Raw genomic sequence first — 19,487 nt, 5'->3', positions numbered from 1 at the left:
TATTTGGGATGTATCCACTGGTTATAATACAAAGACCCTATACAGCCCATAACACCCCCCCCCCCCCCGCAAATAACACCCCCTCCCTTCCTCCCCTGTACAGCCCATAACACCCCCCCCCCTCCCTCCCTCCCTCCCCTGTACAGCCCATAACACACACCCCCCCCCCCCCCCCCTCCCCTGTACAGCCCATAACACCCCCCCCCCCCCCCCATCCCCTGTACAGCCCATAACACCCCCCCCCCCCCCTCCCCTGTACAGCCCATAACACCAACTGTAGGGAGACAAAGAGAAAGGGAGAGGAGAGAGATAGGGAGACAAAGCGAAAGGGAGAGGAGAGAGAGAGAGAGAGAGAGAGAGACAAAGGGAAAGGGAGAGGAGAGAGAGAGAGACAAAGGGAGAGGAGAGGAGAGAGAGAGACAAAGGGAGAGGAGAGGAGAGAGAGGGAGACAAAGGGAAAGGGAGAGAAGAGAGAGAGAGACAAAGGGAAAGGGAGAGGAGAGAGAGAGAGACAAAGAGAAAGGGAGAGGAGAGAGAGAGACAAAGCGAAAGGGAGAGGAGAGAGAGAGAGACAAAGAGAAAGGGAGAGGAGAGAGAGATAAATGGAGAGGAGAGGAGAGAGAGGGAGACAAAGTGAAAGGGAGAGGAGAGAGAGAGAGAGAGAGACAAAGGGAGAGGGAGAGGAGAGAAAGAGACAAAGGGAGAGGAGAGGAGAGAGAGAGGGAGACAAAGGGAAAGGGAGAGGAGAGAGAGAGAGAGGGAGACAAAGCGAAAGGGAGAGGAGAGAGAGAGAGACAAAGAGAAAGGGAGAGGAGAGAGAGAGACAAAGGGAGAGGAGAGGAGAGAGAGAGGGAGACAAAGAGAAAGGGAGAGGAGAGAGAGAGACAAAGGGAAAGGGAGAGGAGAGAGAGAGACAAAGGGAAAGGGAGAGGAGAGAGAGAGGGACAAAGAGAAAGGGAGAGGAGAGAGAGAGAGAGACAAAGAGAAAGGGAGAGGAGAGAGAGAGAGAGACAAAGGGAAAGGGAGAGGAGAGAGAGAGGGACAAAGAGAAAGGGAGAGGAGAGAGAGAGAGACAAAGGGAAAGGGAGAGGAGAGAGAGAGAGGGAGACAAAGGGAAAGGGAGAGGAGAGAGAGAGACAAAGAGAAAGGGAGAGGAGAGAGAGAGACAAAGGGAGAGGAGAGGAGAGAGAGAGGGAGACAAAGAGAAAGGGAGAGGAGAGAGAGAGACAAAGGGAAAGGGAGAGGAGAGAGAGAGACAAAGGGAAAGGGAGAGGAGAGAGAGAGGGACAAAGAGAAAGGGAGAGGAGAGAGAGAGAGAGACAAAGAGAAAGGGAGAGGAGAGAGAGAGAGAGACAAAGGGAAAGGGAGAGGAGAGAGAGAGGGACAAAGAGAAAGGGAGAGGAGAGAGAGAGAGACAAAGGGAAAGGGAGAGGAGAGAGAGAGAGGGAGACAAAGGGAAAGGGAGAGGAGAGAGAGAGACAAAGGGAAAGGGACAGGAGAGAGAGAGAGGGAGACAAAGCGAAAGGGAGAGGAGAGAGAGACAAAGGGAAAGGGAGAGGAGAGAGAAAAAGTGAAAGGGAGAGGAGAGAGAGAGACAAAGGGAAAGGGAGAGGAGAGAGAGAGGGAGACAAAGCGAAAGGGAGAGGAGAGAGAGAGAGAGACAAAGGGAGAGGAGAGGAGAGAGAGAGAGACAAAGGGAGAGGAGAGGAGAGAGAGAGAGACAAAGGGAGAGGAGAGGAGAGAGAGAGAGAGAGAGACAAAGAGAAAGGGAGAGGAGAGAGAGAGACAAAGCGAAAGGGAGAGGAGAGAGAGAGAGAGGGAGACAAAGCGAAAGGAGGGAGGAATTTGATTTGCTATATATTGATACTGTGCTCAAACCCCCCAAAAAACGAGTTTAACTAAATGACACAAAAACATGGAAACTTGGGAGCCGTGCCATGTCCCCAAAGAGAGGCTCCTTTGGGACAGCAGACAGACAGGACTGCTGAGGGACAAGACAGAGCCTGCCTCCTGGCATCTTACTGAACTAGATCATTATAAAGGATGTTCCCAAATTGGGCCATGACAGGGGACATGAGGGGTCCTCAGTGTTGTTACATTTGATATGAGATGGAAAATGACTTCACACCACTGGTTACCATTATAATGATAGAATATTATCCTGTGCCGTTATATCTCTTGGAAGATCTTACTTCCTTGTTAGTGAGATAAATGACTGATGAAAATGCACTTCTTTGCTTCCATTAACACAGGACCAATCAAATCGCAATGCTGCTCCTCCTCCAATCAAGGGCTGAGGACAGCTCTGCTGAGGAACAATCTGTGTGTGTGGGCTTTCCTACCCCTATTCACACACTGGGCTGTTTGTCCATTTCCCTAACATCTCGCTACAGGTGACCCGTTGTGCCGTCTCCATCTCGCTACAGGTGACCAGTTGTGACGTCTCCATCTCGCTACAGGTGACCAGTTGTGCCGTCTCCATCTCGCTACAGGTGACCCGTTGTGTCGTCTCCATCTCGCTACAGGTGACCCGTTGTGACGTCTCCATCTCGCTACAGGTGACCCGTTGTGACGTCTCCATCTCGCTACAGGTGACCAGTTGTGCCGTCTCCATCTCGCTACAGGTGACCCGTTGTGTCGTCTCCATCTCGCTACAGGTGACCAGTTGTGCTGATTTCACATTCTATTTCTCATCTATCTATCCCCAGATGAAATGATGGCACGGACAGCTGTACCCGGTGTGGAGGAGAGGAAGAGGAAGAGAGGTAAGGAGCTCAAAGCCAGTTGAGGGTAAAGACTGGCGATGAGGTCATAAAACGTAGCCAGAGAGTGTAGTTAGAACCGACACGAGCCTGTCAAGAATATCCTCTAATCCAGCACCATGACGACAAGCAGGGAAACCTGTTCTCAACTGATCACGTACAGCGCATTCAGAAAGGATCCATAACCCCTGACTTATTCCACATGTTGTTGTTGGTGTTACCGCCTCAATTCAAAATGGATGAAATACATTCCTCACCCATCTACACACAATACTCCATAATGACAAAGTGAAAAGATGTTTTTTCACATTTACATCACTATTCCCACACCTTTGTTGTGACGCTCCAACATGAGCTCAGGTTATCCTTTGATCATCCTCACTACAACTTGATTGAAGTCCACCTGTGGCCAATTCAATTGTTTGGATAAACACGCCTGTCCACACGGAGTGTGTCAAGAACTGCAACGCTGCTGGGTTTTTCACGCTCAACAGTTTCCCGTGTGTATCAAAAAATGGTCCACCACCCAAAGGATATCCAGCCAACTTGACACAACTATGGGAAAAAAATTGGAGTTAACATGGGCCAGCATTCCTGTAGAACGCTTTAGAGGGCATGCGCCGACGAATTGAGGCACTTCCGAGGGCAGAAGGGGTGCTACTGCATATTTGGAAGGAGTTGCTAATGTTTTGTACACTCAGAGTATGTATGGGGTAGGGTATAAAACCATTTCTAAAGTGTTGAAAGTTTCTAACAGCACAGTGGTCTCCATCATTGAGAAATAAAACAAAATATATGGAACTACCCAGCCTAGAGAAGAAGGACCTTGGTCAGGGAGGTGACCAAAAAAAAAAAAAAGAGAGACCACTCTGACAGAACTACAAAGTTCCTTGGCTGAGATGGGAGAGTCTGCCAGAAGGACAACAGTCTCTACAGCATTTCACCAATCTGGGCTTTATGGTAGAGTGGCCAGACGGAAGCCACTCCTGAGAAAAAGGACCATGACAGCATGCTTGGAGTTTGCAAAAAGGCACATGAAAGACAGAGCATAAGGCAAACGCTTCTGTCGTCTGATGGGACAAAAATTGGACCTCTTTTGGCCTGTATGCAAAGCCGTATGTCTGGAGAAAGCCAGGCACAGCTCATCACCCATCTAAAACAATCCCTACAGTTAAGCATGGTGGTGGCAACATCATGCTATGGGGATGATTTTCAGCAGCTGGGACTGGGAGACTGGTAAGGATAGAGGGAACAATGAATGGAACCAAATACAGGCAAATCCTTGAGAACCTGCTTCAGAGAGCAAACGACTATAGCCTGGGGCGAAGATTTACATTCATACAGGACAATGACCCCAAGCATACAGACAAAGCAACACTGGAATAGCTTCAGAACAAGAATGTGAAAGTCCTCGAGTGGCCCAGCCAAAGCCCAGACTTGAATCCAATTGAACATCTTTGGAAAGACTTGAAGATTGCTGTTCAATGCCGCTCCTCATCTAACTTAACAGAGGTTAAGAAAATCTGCATGGATGAATGGGAAAAAAATGACTAACTCCAAAACTGCTACAGACATATCCAAGACAACTCAAAGCTGTAATCGTCGTCAAAGGTGCCGGACTCGGGTGTGAATACTTTTGTAAATGAGATATTTCTGTATTTCAATACATTTGTAACACTTTTTAAATATATATAAATATATATATATATGTTTTCACTGTCATTATGGGGTGTTTGTGTGTAGATGGATGAGAAAAAAAATATTGAATCCATTTTGAATACTTTCTGAAGGCACTGTCGGTAAATGTGCACAGAGAACCACATCTTGTTTGTGCATTGGTCTTTTTTTACCTGGAGGCCCATGCAGCTTGGCTTTCTTCACTGAAAGAAAGAGAGAGAGAGAGGTTAGTCCTGTTATCAACAGGGACATCAAATTTAAAAAACACAGTGACAGTGGTTTGTAGAGTGCAGAGAGAAAGGGAGACAGAGCAGGCGAAACAAACATGTGTGAGATTATTTATAGACTGCCGCACACACACACACTGGGGTGTTAAACAGGTGATTTGTCTGAAGCCGTTGCTCGGCACAGCTTGCCACGGTTCACATCAGGTTGGCAGACTGACACTAAGGAAAGGCCCAGTGTCCTAGTGGGAACACCGCCAGCCAGTCCACCTGTAATAGTCTTCATCCCTGGAGACAGATACATTTCCCAGAGTTCACTACAGCAGTATCACCGTCCTCTTCCGGGACCAGAGAGTAATGCCACAGCGTAATGTACTTTCTATGCCTGTGTGATATGTGCTTGTCCCACCACAACCCACAGCGTCGGCAGATGTTGTATGTATCGAGCGTCTTAAGTGCTGATCTAGGATCCTCTCTGTCCCAAAACTCATCGTGTTCATGCGTGGCTCACTTGGTAGAGCACGCCACTTGCAACGGCAGTGTTGTGGGTTCGATTCCCATGGCGGACCAGTAGGAATGGAAAAGAAATGTATGTGCTCACTACTGCAAGTTGCTCTGGATAAGAGAGTCCACTAAATGACTACAATGTATGTGCTCACTACTGCAAGTTGGTCTGGATAAGAGAGTCCACTAAATGACTACAATGTATGTGCTCACTACTGCAAGTTGGTCTGGATAAGAGAGTCCACTAAATGACTAAAATGTATGTGCTCACTACTGCAAGTTGGTCTGGATAAGAGAGTCCACTAAATGACTACAATGTATGTGCTCATTACTGCAAGTTGGTCTGGATAAGAGAGTCCACTAAATGACTAAAATGTATGTGCTCACTACTGCAAGTTGCTCTGGATAAGAGAGTCCACTAAATGACTAAAATGTATGTGCTCACTACTGCAAGTTGCTCTGGATAAGAGAGTCCACTAAATGACTAAAATGTAAATATCAAACCACCTGCCCTCAGTGTGTGTGATTCCATGAGAGTGAGTGTGTGTGGGTGAGCAGGGGTTTTCTGGTGGGATAATCCCTAGCCTAATGCTTTAAGCAGGGTTAGACTAGGTCTCTCCTATGTGTTTAGAGGATCAGAATAGAACACAGGGAACCCTCATAGAATGCAGCTAGGTAACAGACCAGGTAAACCTCCCTTGACCCTAAGAAACACCACAGAACTCTGAAAGACTTGCAGGGAATGACAATTCCTTTGCTTTCATTCACTCTGTATTGAACGATGATGTGAAAGTCATCTGACTTCGGGCCATATTGTTTTAGTCACACAGGGATGACTTTGGACAGAGAGGATCTTAGATGACTTCGTTAGAGACCATCTGCAGTAGCAATGACTTTGGTGCGTGTGTGTGTGTGTGTTTTTTGGCTTTACTATCCTTGTGAGAACCAGAAGTCCTCAGGATAATAAAACAAGGAAAATTCAAACAAGTGGGGACATTTCGCCAGTCCCCACAAGGAAAATGATTATTAATGGCTTAGGTTTACAATTATGGTTAGGGTTAGAATTAGGGTTAAGGTTAGGGGTCAGAGAAAATGGGATTTTGAATGGGAATCAATTGTTTGGTCCTCACAAGTATAGTAAAACAAACGTGTGTGTGTGAGAGAGAGAGAGTGAGAGTGTGTGTGTGTGTGTGGGGAGGTCTGCATGGGCGCAGGATCCTTTGAAGTACAGGGAGTTAATGAACTGTCATCTGAATCAAAGACAGCTTTTAGCAGCCCTCTGAAGCCCGCTCATACACACAGTAATAGAATCTGCTCAGCGTATCTATCACCCACTCTTCATTCAGTACGACTGGACTCATCTGGACCAGAACAAAGGGTTGTACACACACACCCACTGTAAGGGATCCACAAGGAGAGACATGGTGAAGCCTAAAACAGTAGTAGCAGCCTTCAGAAAGTGCTTTTTATACAGACAGACATATACTGAAATACACCTCAAATCAAATCAAATTTGGCTCAGGTCTAGTCTGATGAACAGTTATACTGGTAGACACCTCAGGTCTAGTCTGATGAACAGTTATACAGGTAGACACCTCAGGTCTAGTCTGATGAACAGTTATACAGGTAGACACCTCAGGTCTAGTCTGATGAACAGTTATACAGGTAGACACCTCAGGTCTAGTCTGATGAACAGTTATACTGGTAGACACCTCAGGTCTAGTCTGATGAACAGTTATACTGGTAGACACCCCAGGTCTAGTCTGATGAACAGTTATACTGGTAGACACCTCAGGTCTAGTCTGATGAACAGTTATACTGGTAGACACCTCAGGTCTAGTCTGATGAACAGTTATACTGGTAGACACCTCAGGTCTAGTCTGATGAACAGTTATACAGGTAGACAGACACCTCAGGTCTAGACTGATGAACAGTTATACTGAAATACACCTCAGGTCTAGTCTGATGAACAGTTATACTGGTAGACACCTCAGGTCTAGTCTGATGAACAGTTATACAGGTAGACAGACACCTCAGGTCTAGTCTGATGAACAGTTATACTGAAATACACCTCAGGTCTAGTCTGATGAACAGTTATACAGGTAGACACCTCAGGTCTAGTCTGATGAACAGTTATACTGAAATACACCTCAGGTCTAGTCTGATGAACAGTTATACTGGTAGACACCTCAGGTCTAGTCTGATGAACAGTTACACAGGTAGACACCTCAGGTCTAGTCTGATGAACAGTTATACAGGTAGACAGACACCTCAGGTCTAGTCTGATGAACAGTTATACTGAAATACACCTCAGGTCTAGTCTGATGAACAGTTATACTGGTAGACACCTCAGGTCTAGTCTGATGAACAGTTATACAGGTAGACACCTCAGGTCTAGTCTGATGAACAGTTATACAGGTAGACAGACACCTCAGGTCTAGTCTGATGAACAGTTATACTGGTAGACACCTCAGGTCTAGTCTGATGAACAGTTATACAGGTAGACAGACACCTCAGGTCTAGTCTGATGAACAGTTATACTGAAATACACCTCAGGTCTAGTCTGATGAACAGTTATACTGGTAGACACCTCAGGTCTAGTCTGATGAACAGTTATACAGGTAGACACCTCAGGTCTAGTCTGATGAACAGTTATACAGGTAGACACCTCAGGTCTAGTCTGATGAACAGTTATACAGGTAGACAGACACCTCAGGTCTAGTCTGATGAACAGTTATACTGAAATACACCTCAGGTCTAGTCTGATGAACAGTTACACAGGTAGACACCTCAGGTCTAGTCTGATGAACAGTTATACTGGTAGACACCTCAGGTCTAGTCTGATGCACAGTTATACTGGTAGACACCTCAGGTCTAGTCTGATGAACAGTTATACAGGTAGACAGACACCTCAGGTCTAGTCTGATGAACAGTTATACTGGTAGACACCTCAGGTCTAGTCTGATGAACAGTTATACAGGTAGACAGACACCTCAGGTCTAGTCTGATGAACAGTTATACTGAAATACACCTCAGGTCTAGTCTGATGAACAGTTATACTGGTAGACACCTCAGGTCTAGTCTGATGAACAGTTATACAGGTAGACACCTCAGGTCTAGTCTGATGAACAGTTATACAGGTAGACAGACACCTCAGGTCTAGTCTGATGAACAGTTATACTGAAATACACCTCAGGTCTAGTCTGATGAACAGTTATACTGGTAGACACCTCAGGTCTAGTCTGATGAACAGTTATACAGGTAGACACCTCAGGTCTAGTCTGATGAACAGTTATACAGGTAGACAGACACCTCAGGTCTAGTCTGATGAACAGTTATACAGGTAGACAGACACCTCAGGTCTAGTCTGATGAACAGTTATACAGGTAGACACCTCAGGTCTAGTCTGATGAACAGTTATACAGGTAGACACCTCAGGTCTAGTCTGATGAACAGTTACACAGGTAGACACCTCAGGTCTAGTCTGATGAACAGTTATACTGGTAGACACCTCAGGTCTAGTCTGATGAACAGTTATACAGGTAGACAGACACCTCAGGTCTAGTCTGATGAACAGTTATACTGAAATACACCTCAGGTCTAGTCTGATGAACAGTTATACTGGTAGACACCTCAGGTCTAGTCTGATGAACAGTTATACAGGTAGACACCTCAGGTCTAGTCTGATGAACAGTTACACAGGTAGACACCTCAGGTCTAGTCTGATTAACAGTTATACTGAAATACACCTCAGGTCTAGTCTGATGAACAGTTATACTGGTAGACACCTCAGGTCTAGTCTGATGAACAGTTATACAGGTAGACACCTCAGGTCTAGTCTGATGAACAGTTATACAGGTAGACAGACACCTCAGGTCTAGTCTGATGAACAGTTATACTGAAATACACCTCAGGTCTAGTCTGATGAACAGTTATACTGGTAGACACCTCAGGTCTAGTCTGATGAACAGTTAAACAGGTAGACAGACACCTCAGGTCTAGTCTGATGAACAGTTACACAGGTAGACACCTCAGGTCTGTATATAGCTGCTGTATGTCTCACGGAGTGACTGGACGTGAACGCCCAGGCGGCTGTATCATTACTGACCTGTTACAGCCACTTAATACTGGCAGCTGGGGCCCTTCCCTCATCTACACACACCTCTGTTTTTAGAAAGGTGAAATATGGTATGTGTGTGTGTGTGTGTGTGTGTGTGTGTGAGAGAGCCATAGACAAACATCCTCCTGTCATACTGTGTACTAGGATCATATGTTCATCTCTCCCTCTAGTCTGACACTCCCAGCCTCTCAGTCTACCAGTCAGATACAGATGCAGGATCTTAATTTGATCATCCTGCTGCAGGATAACTTTCCTGCAATGCAGGACATTTTTAACTTGTAGTGTACTTGAGGTTTAAAAGGCTTCTGAAGCTAGTAATTTCCACTTTGATGTTTTCCTTACAATAAATGTATCACCCCTACACAAATCTTCATTAATGATAATCTACATAATAATTTCACATTTCCTGTTGTTTCAGGATTATTTTCCTGCTGTAGAAAACTGGCTCAAATAAAGATCCTATATTTGTAGGACTCTAATAGTTAATCATAATCTCCATACTTAATGCCTGTTCTACCACATCATACTTAATGCCTGTTCTACCAAATCATACTTAATGCCTGTTCTGCCCCACCAAATCATACTTAATGCCTGTTCTGCCCCACCACATCCTACTTAATGCCTGTTCTGCCCCACCACATCATACTTAATGGCTGTTCTGCCCCACCACATCATACTTAGTGCCTGTTCTGCCACACCACATCATACTTAATGCCTGTTCTGCCACATCATACTTAATGCCTGTTCTACCACATCATACTTAATGCCTGTTCTACCACATCATACTCAATGCCTGTTCTACCCCATCATACTTGAAGCCTGTTCTACCCCATCATACTTGAAGCCTGTGCTGCCCCATCATACGTGAAGCCGGTGCTACCCATCATACTTGAAGCCTGTGCTACCCAATCATACTTGAAGCCTGTTCTACCCCATCATACTTGAAGCCTGTGCTACCCCATCATACTTGAAGCCTGTTCTGCCCCATCATACTAAAAGCCTGCTCTGCCCCATCATACTTGAAGCCTGTGCTACCCCATCATACTTCAAGCCTGTGCTAACGCATCATACTTAATGCCTGTTCTACCAAATCACACGTAATGCCTGTTCTGCCACATCATACTTAATGCCTGTTCTACCAAATCATACTTAATGCCTGTTCTGCCACACCACATCATACTTAATGCCTGTTCTGCCCCACCACATTACACTTAATGCCTGTTCTGCCACACCCCATCATACTTAATGCCTGTTCATACTTAATGCCTGTTCTGCCACACCACATCATACTTAGTGCCTGTTCTGCCACACCCCATCATACTTAATGCCTGTTCTGCCACACCACATCATACTTAATGCCTGTTCTGCCACACCCCATCATACTTAATGCCTGTTCTGCCACACCACATCATACTTAATGCCTGTTCTGCCACACCACATCATACTTAATGCCTGTTCTGCCCCACCCAATCATATTTAAAGCCTGTTCTGCCACATCATACTTACTGCCTGTTCTGCCCCACCACATCATACTTAACGCATACTTACGCTACGGTCACAAGACGCAGGCCTCCTAATTGTCCCTAGAATTTTTAAGCAAACAGCTGGAGGCAGGGCTTTCTCCTATAGAGCTCCATTTTTATGGAACGGTCTGCCTACCCATGTCAGAGACGCAAACTCGGTCTCAACCTTTAAGTCTCTACTGAAGACTCATCTCTTCAGTGGGTCATATGATTGAGTGTAGTCTGGCCCAGGAGTGGGAGGGTGAACGGAAAGGCTCTGGAGCAACGAACCGCCCTTGCTGTCTCTGCCTGGTCGGTTCCCCTCTTTCCACTGGGATTCTCTGCCTCTAACCCTATTACAGGGGCTGAGTCACTGGCTTTACTGGGGCTCTCTCATGCCGTCCCTGGAGGGGGTGCGTCACCTGAGTGGGTTGAGTCACTGATGTGGTCACCCTGTCTGGGTTGCCCCCCCCCTTGGGTTGTGCCGTGGCGGAGGTCTTTGTGGGCTATACTCAGCCTTGTCTCAGGATGGTAAGTTGGTGGTTGAAGATATCCCTCTAGTGGTGTGGGGGCTGTGCTTTGGCAAAGTGGGTGGGGTTATATCCTTCCTGTTTGGCCCTGTCCGGGGGTGTCCTCGGAGTGGGCCACAGTGTCTCCTGACCCCTCCTGTCTCAGCCTCCAGTATTTATGCTGCAGTAGTTTATGTGTTGGGGGGCTAGGGTCAGTTTGTTATATCTGGAGTACTTCTCCTGTCCTATTCGGTGTCCTGTGTGAATCTAAGTGTGCGTTCTCTAATTCTCTCCTTCTCTCTTTCTCTCTCTCGGAGGACCTGAGCCCTAGGACCATGCCCCTGGACTACCTGACATGATGACTCCTTGCTGTCCCCAGTCCACCTGGCTGTGCTGCTGCTCCAGTTTCAACTGACCTGAGCCCTAGGACCATGCCCCAGGAATACCTGACATGATGACTCCTTGCTGTCCCCAGTCCACCTGACTGTGCTGCTGCTCCAGTTTCAACTATTCTGCCTTATTATTATTCGACCATGCTGGTCATCTATGAACATTTGAACATCTTGACCATGTTTTGTTATAATCTCCACCCGGCACAGCCAGAAGAGGACTGGCCACCCCACATAGCCTGGTTCCTCTCTAGGTTTCTTCCTAGGTTTTGGCCTTTCTAGGGAGTTTTTCCTAGCCACCGTGCTTCTACACCTGCATTGCTTGCTGTTTGGGGTTTTAGGCTGGGTTTCTGTACAGCACTTTGAGATATCAGCTGATGTACGAAGGGCTATATAAATACATTTGATTTGATTTGATTTGATTTGATTTAAAGCTTGTTCTGCCACATCATACTTAATGCCTGTTCTGCCCCACCACTTCATACTTAAAGCCTGTTCTGCCACATCATTAAAGCCTGTTCTACCAAATCATAATTAATGCCTGTTCTGCCATATCATACTTAATGGCTGTTCTGCCACATCATACTTAATGCCTGTTCTGCCCCGCCACATCATACTTAATGCCTGTTCTGCCCCGCCACATCATACTTAATGGCTGTTCTGCCCCACCACATCATACTTAATGCCTGTTCTGCCACATCATACTTAATGCCTGTTCTGCCACATCATACTTAATGCCTGTTCTACCACATCATACTTAATGCCTGTTCTACCACATCATACTCAATGCCTGTTCTACCACATCATACTCAATGCCTGTTCTGCCACATCATACTTAATGCCGGTTCTACCACATCATATTTAATGCCTGTTCTGCCACACCACATCATACTTAATGCCTGTTCTGCCACATCATACTTACTGCCTGTTCTACCACATCATACTTAATGCCTGTTCTACCACATCATACTTATTGCCTGTTCTGCCCCACCACATCATACTTAATGCCTGTTCTACCACATCACACTTAATGCCTGTTCTGCCACATCATACTTAATGCCTGTTCTGCCACATCATACTTAATGCCTGTTCTACCACATCATACTTAATGCCTGTTCTGCCCCACCACATCATACTTAATGCCTGTTCTGCCACATCATACTCAATGCCTGTTCTGCCACATCATACTTAATGCCTGTTCTGCCACATCATACTTAATGCCTGTTCTGCCACATCATACTTAATGCCTGTTCTGCCACATCATACTTAATGCCTGTTCTGCCACATCATACTTAATGCCTGTTCTGCCACATCATACGTAATGCCTGTTCTACCACATCATACGTAATGCCTGTTCTACCACATCATACTTAATGCCTGTTCTGCCCCACCACATCATACTTAATGCCTGTTCTGCCACATCATACTTAATGCCTGTTCTACCCCACCACACATAATGCCTGTTCTGCCACATCATACTTAATGCCTGTTCTGCCACATCATACTTAATGCCTGTTCTGCCACATCATACTTAATGCCTGTTCTACCACATCATACCTAATGCCTGTTCTACCCTACCACATCATACTTAATACCTGTTCTACTCCACCACATTATACTTAATGCCTGTTCTGGCCCACCACATCATACTTAATGCCTGTTCTACCACATCATAATTAATGCCTGTTCTACCCTACCACACCGCCTGTTCTACCACACTACTGGTACAATCAATAGTACACAAGTTTAAACACCACGGGACCACGCCACCTTCATACCACTCATCAAGGACACGCATTCTGTCTCCTAGAGATGAACGTACTTAGGTGTGAAAAGTGCAAATTAATCCCAGAACAACAGCAAAAGACATTGTGAAGATGCTGGAGGAAACATTTACAAAAGTATCTATATCCAAAGTAAAAACGAGTCCTATATCAATATATCCTGAAAGGCCGCTCAACAAGGAAGAAGCCACTGCTCCAAATCCGCCATACATAAGCCAGACTACGGTTTACAACTGCACATGGGGACAAAGATCATACTTTTTGGAGAAATGTCCTCTGGTCTGATGAAACAACAATAGAACTGTTTGGCCATAATGACCATCGTTATGTTTGGAGGAAAAAGGGGGAGGCTTGCAAGCTGAAGAACACCATCCCAACCGTGAAGCACAGGGGGTGGCAGCATCATGTTGTGGGGGTGCTTTGCTGCAGGAAGGACTGGTGCACCTCACAAAATAGATGGCATCATGAGGTAGGAAAAATCTGTGGATATATTGAAGCAACCTCTCAAGACATCAGTCAGGAAGTTAAAGCTTGGTCGCAAATGGGTCTTCCAAATGGACAGTGACCCCAAGCATACTTCCAAAGTTGTGGCAAAATGGCTTAAGGACAACAAAGTCAAGGTATTGGAGTGGCCTTCACGAAGCCCAGACCTTAATCCCGTACACAATTTGTGGGCATAACTGAAAAAGCGTGTGTGAGCAAGGAGGCCTTACAAACCTGATTCAGTTACACCAGCTCTGTCAGGAGGAATGGGACAAAATTCACCCAACTTATTGTGGGAAGCTTGTGGAAGTCTACCCGAAACATTTAACCCAACTTAAACCATTTAAAAGCAATGCGACCAAATACTAATTGAGTGTATGTAAACTTCTGACCCACTGGGAATGTGATGAAAGAAATAAAAGCTGAAATAAATCATTCTCTCAACTATTATTCTGACATTTCACATTCTTAAAATAAAGTGGTGATCCTAACTGACCTAAGACAGGGGAATTTTTACTAGGATTAAATGTCAGGAATTGTGAAAGACTGAGTTTAAATGTATTTGGCTAAGGTGTACAGTGCCTTGCGAAAGTATTCGGCCCCCTTGAACTTTGCGACCTTTTGCCACATTTCAGGCTTCAAACATAAAGATATAAAACTGTATTTTTTTGTGAAGAATCAACAACAAGTGGGACACAATCATGAAGTGGAACGACATTTATTGGATATTTCAAACTTTTTTAACAAATAAAAAACGGAAAAATTGGGCGTGCAAAATTATTCAGCCCCTTTACTTTCAGTGCAGCAAACTCTCTCCAGAAGTTCAGTGAGGATCTCTGAATGATCCAATGTTGACCTAAATGACTAATGATGATAAATACAATCCACCTGTGTGTAATCAAGTCTCCGTATAAATGCACCTGCACTGTGATAGTCTCAGAGGTCCGTTAAAAGCGCAGAGAGCATCATGAAGAACAAGGAACACACCAGGCAGGTCCGAGATACTGTTGTGAAGAAGTTTAAAGCCGGATTTGGATACAAAAAGATTTCCCAAGCTTTAAACATCCCAAGGAGCACTGTGCAAGCGATAATATTGAAATGGAAGGAGTATCAGACCACTGCAAATCTACCAAGACCTGGCCGTCCCTCTAAACTTTCAGCTCATACAAGGAGAAGACTGATCAGAGATGCAGCCAAGAGACCCATGATCACTCTGGATGAACTGCAGAGATCTACAGCTGAGGTGGGAGACTCTGTCCATAGGACAACAATCAGTCGTATATTGCACAAATCTGGCCTTTATGGAAGAGTGGCAAGAAGAAAGCCATTTCTTAAAGATATCCATAAAAAGTGTCGTTTAAAGTTTGCCACAAGCCACCTGGGAGACACACCAAACATGTGGAAGAAGGTGCTCTGGTCAGATGAAACCAAAATTGAACTTTTTGGCAACAATGCCAAACGTTATGTTTGGCGTAAAAGCAACACAGCTGAACACACCATCCCCACTGTCAAACATGGTGGTGGCAGCATCATGGTTTGGGCCTGCTTTTCTTCAGCAGGGACAGGGAAGATGGTTAAAATTGATGGGAAGATGGATGGAGCCAAATACAGGACCATTCTGGAAGAAAACCTGATGGAGTCTGCAAAAGATCTGAGACTGGGACGGAGATTTGTCTTCCAACAAGACAATGATCCAAAACATAAAGCAAAATCTACAATGGAATGGTTCAAAAATAAACATATCCAGGTGTTAGAATGGCCAAGTCAAAGTCCAGACCTGAATCCAATCGAGAATCTGTGGAAAGAACTGAAAACTGCTGTTCACAAATGCTCTCCATCCAACTCACTGAGCTCGAGCTGTTTTGCAAGGAGGAATGGGAAAAAATTTCAGTCTCTCGATGTGCAAAACTGATAGAGACATACCCCAAGCGACTTACAGCTGTAATCGCAGCAAAAGGTGGCGCTACAAACTATTAACTTAAGGGGGCTGAATAATTTTGCACGCCCAATTTTTCGGTTTTTGATTTGTTAAAAAAGTTTGAAATATCCAATAAATGTCGTTCCACTTCATGATTGTGTCCCACTTGTTGTTGATTCTTCACAAAAAAATACAGTTTTATATCTTTATGTTTGAAGCCTGAAATGTGGCAAAAGGTCGCAAAGTTCAAGGGGGCCGAATACTTTCGCAAGGCACTGTATGTAAACATCCAACTACAACTGTACTTAATGACTGCATCGTTAGACAGACTGAACTCCAAGCTGTGTCACTGGTAACCCGTGGCAACAGCCCAATTAAGACAGGCTCCAGAGGGACCGAGACGCAGTCAGACCTTCTGAGGGAGGAACCTCAGAGGGAAGCCGGGGGTGGGGGGGGGGGTATAGACAGTGACACAGAGTCACTCTTCTTACTCTCAAAGTGTGCACTTATTCACATCCCTTCATGGATTTCACAGAAAATAACTGGTATAGGAAATGTGGTGGGAACGCCCTCTAGGTAGCATATTGCACCAACAGCAATGTAATAGTTTTACATTTATAGGGAGAAGTGAACATCGACACTTCAGGAGAAAGTAGAGATTATTGGGACACAGGAGAGAGGCCGACCGTGTGCCATCATAATGCCGTTTGGCCTGCTGGACAATGGCTGCTCTAAAAAAAATGACAGACTTTTGAGAGGATATAATGATGTAACATTTAATCCCACATACGACCACTGTGTGTGTACGTAGCAATACTCTGCTCTGTGACAACTTACTGTGGGTCAAATCCATCTGCGTGTGTAGCAAGGCAAACTCCACGACCCATCATTCCCTCTCTATCAAAACACTGTGTATTCCAAATCCAATCCTTGGCCAGATTGATCTCTATTTAAAGCCCTCCAACAGACAAAGAGAAGAGAGCGCGAGGACAACAGGGGGCGGAGAGAGAGCGAGGAGAGAACAGGGGGCGGAGAGAGAGCGAGGTGAGAACAGGGGGCAGAGAGAGAGAGAGAGAGGACAACAGGGGGCAGAGAGAGAGCGAGGAGAGAACAGGGGGCGGAGAGACAGCGAGGAGAGAACAGGGGGCGGAGAGAGAGAGAGGACAACAGGGGGCGGAGAGAGAGAGAGGACAACAGGGGGCGGAAAGAGAGAGAGGACAACAGGGGGCAGAGAGAGAGCGAGGAGAGAACAGGGGGCGGAGAGACAGCGAGGAGAGAACAGGGGGCGGAGAGAGAGAGAGGACAACAGGGGGCGGAGAGAGAGCGAGGTGAGAACAGGGGGCGGAGATAGAGCGAGGACAACAGGGGGCAGAGAGAGAGAGCGAGGAGAGAACAGGGGTCGGAGAGAGAGAGCGAGGTGAGAACAGGGGGCGGAGAGAGTGAGGAGAGAACAGGGGGGCGGAGATAGAAGAGAACAGGGGGCAGAGAGAAGAGAACAGGGGGCAGAGAGAGAAGAGAACAGGGGCAGAGAGAGAAGAGAACAGGGGGCAGAGAGAGAAGAGAACAGGGGGCAGAGAGAGAAGAGAACAGGGGGCAGAGAGAGAAGAGAACAGGGGGCAGAGAGAGAAGAGAACAGGGGGCAGAGAGAGAGGAGAACAGGGGCAGAGAGAGAAGAGAACAGGGGGCAGAGAGAGAAGAGAACAGGGGGCAGAGAGAGAAGAGAACAGGGGGCAGAGAGAGAAGAGAACAGGGGGCAAAGAAAGAGAGAGGAGAGCAAGGAGAGCGGGAAGCAGAGCCAGGCAGTGGTCACCAGAGGTCAGAGAGAACACCCTGTCAGATTATCATGACGTCACAATCCTCTTTAATATCCTGAATTTCCCATCATCTAGCTCCTGCCCACCTCCTTAGTGCCACTCTGTCATTTGTATGTAATGTCATGTCAATCTCCTACAAATGGGTTGGGGGACTATTACACGTGTTGCATGGACGTTTCCAAACGCAGGCTTTAGCTCAGTGGGCTAATAACACAGCTGTGAAGCACGGACAACCCCAGTTTAAAACCTAGACAGTCAAAGGGGAATTCAGCACTTTGCAGCATTTGGAAGGGACGTCAGCACCATGGACAGCTCTGTAGGTATTGAACTGTTGGGACTAGTGTTGTTACGATACCTTAATGTTGACTTCGACACCAATACCAGGTTAAGCATCTCAACACTTGATCCAAAAACGATATACCACAGTAAAAAAAAAAAGAAAGTCCCAGAACATAATCCAGTCAGATCAGAGCAGTAGCTGACTTTTTCTAAATCGGTGGACATCTTTTGAGTTCAATATCATTTGATCTTACACAAGCGTTTTTTTCAGACGGGACATGTACTGCATGGCTGTATGCATTAGTGAATCAGTTATACAGTCATACAATTCATTTCACTTTGTTTTTACCAAACTACAGTACAAAATAATGGTCATACTTCATTTGAAATGGTAAATGGTTACAGAAACAGGGTAAATCAAGATGTAAGCTACTGTAGGTCTACTCACAACACAGGTGAATACATATTCAATAGGAGTACACGCATGCATCGAGTTAATGAACTCGTGTCGGGTACCGCAGCTCTGCCATAGCGAGGCTAATTGGTGCTGTGAGGTCATCGCGGCCACGACAACAACGTCTTCTTGTGACAAATCAAGGAGCCAATAGCGATTCTCACTGAAAAAGTAGTTGGCAACACTGGTCGGCCCATCGGAGCCCTATTCACACACACACACACACACACACACACACACACACACACACACACACACACACACACACACACACACGACACACACAGGTCGCTGAGGCAATAGATCATCTTTGGAAGAGACGTGGGAGAGAGAGACACTGATGAAGTTAATTAAGTTTTGGTGGCAATCAGCTTTGAAATCAGCATATTTTGCATATTATCACAAACAAAAGTGCCAGTAAATTGATGTTAGCTAGCAAATAATGTTAGCCTACAAATCTGGAAGCTACCGGTATCTTCTTGGATTGTTCTAGCCTGTAGAGACATCGTTTTTGCGAACAGTAATTAACAGTTTCAACATTTATACATGCCGTGTCACATCATTCAGGTGTGTTAACTTCTGTGCAGCATGAGTGTAGAGCTAAAATGATACAGTCCAGACTCCTAGTGAGGAGCTAACATGATACAGTCCAGACTCCTAGTGTAGAGCTAACATGATACAGTCCAGACTCCTAGTGAGGAGCTAACATGATACAGTCCAGACTCCCAGTGAGGAGCTAACATGACAGTCCAAACTCCTAGTGTAGAGCTAAAATGATACAGTCCAGACTCCTAGTGTAGAGCTAAAATGATACAGTCCAGACTCCTAGTGTAGAGCTAAAATGATACAGTCCAGACTCCTAGTGAGGAGCTAACATGATACAGTCCAGACTCCCAGTGAGGAGCTAACATGATACAGTCCAGACTCCCAGTGAGGAGATAAAATGATACAGTCCAGACTCCTAGTGTAGAGCTAACATGATACAGTCCAGACTCCTAGTGTAGAGCTAAAATGATACAGTCCAGACTCCTAGTGTAGAGCTAAAATGATACAATCCAGACTCCTAGT

The sequence above is a fragment of the Oncorhynchus clarkii genome, chromosome 30 (assembly GCF_045791955.1).
Source record: "Oncorhynchus clarkii lewisi isolate Uvic-CL-2024 chromosome 30, UVic_Ocla_1.0, whole genome shotgun sequence".
Lineage (NCBI taxonomy): Eukaryota > Metazoa > Chordata > Actinopteri > Salmoniformes > Salmonidae > Oncorhynchus > Oncorhynchus clarkii.
This window is presented reverse-complemented; position numbering follows the sequence as displayed.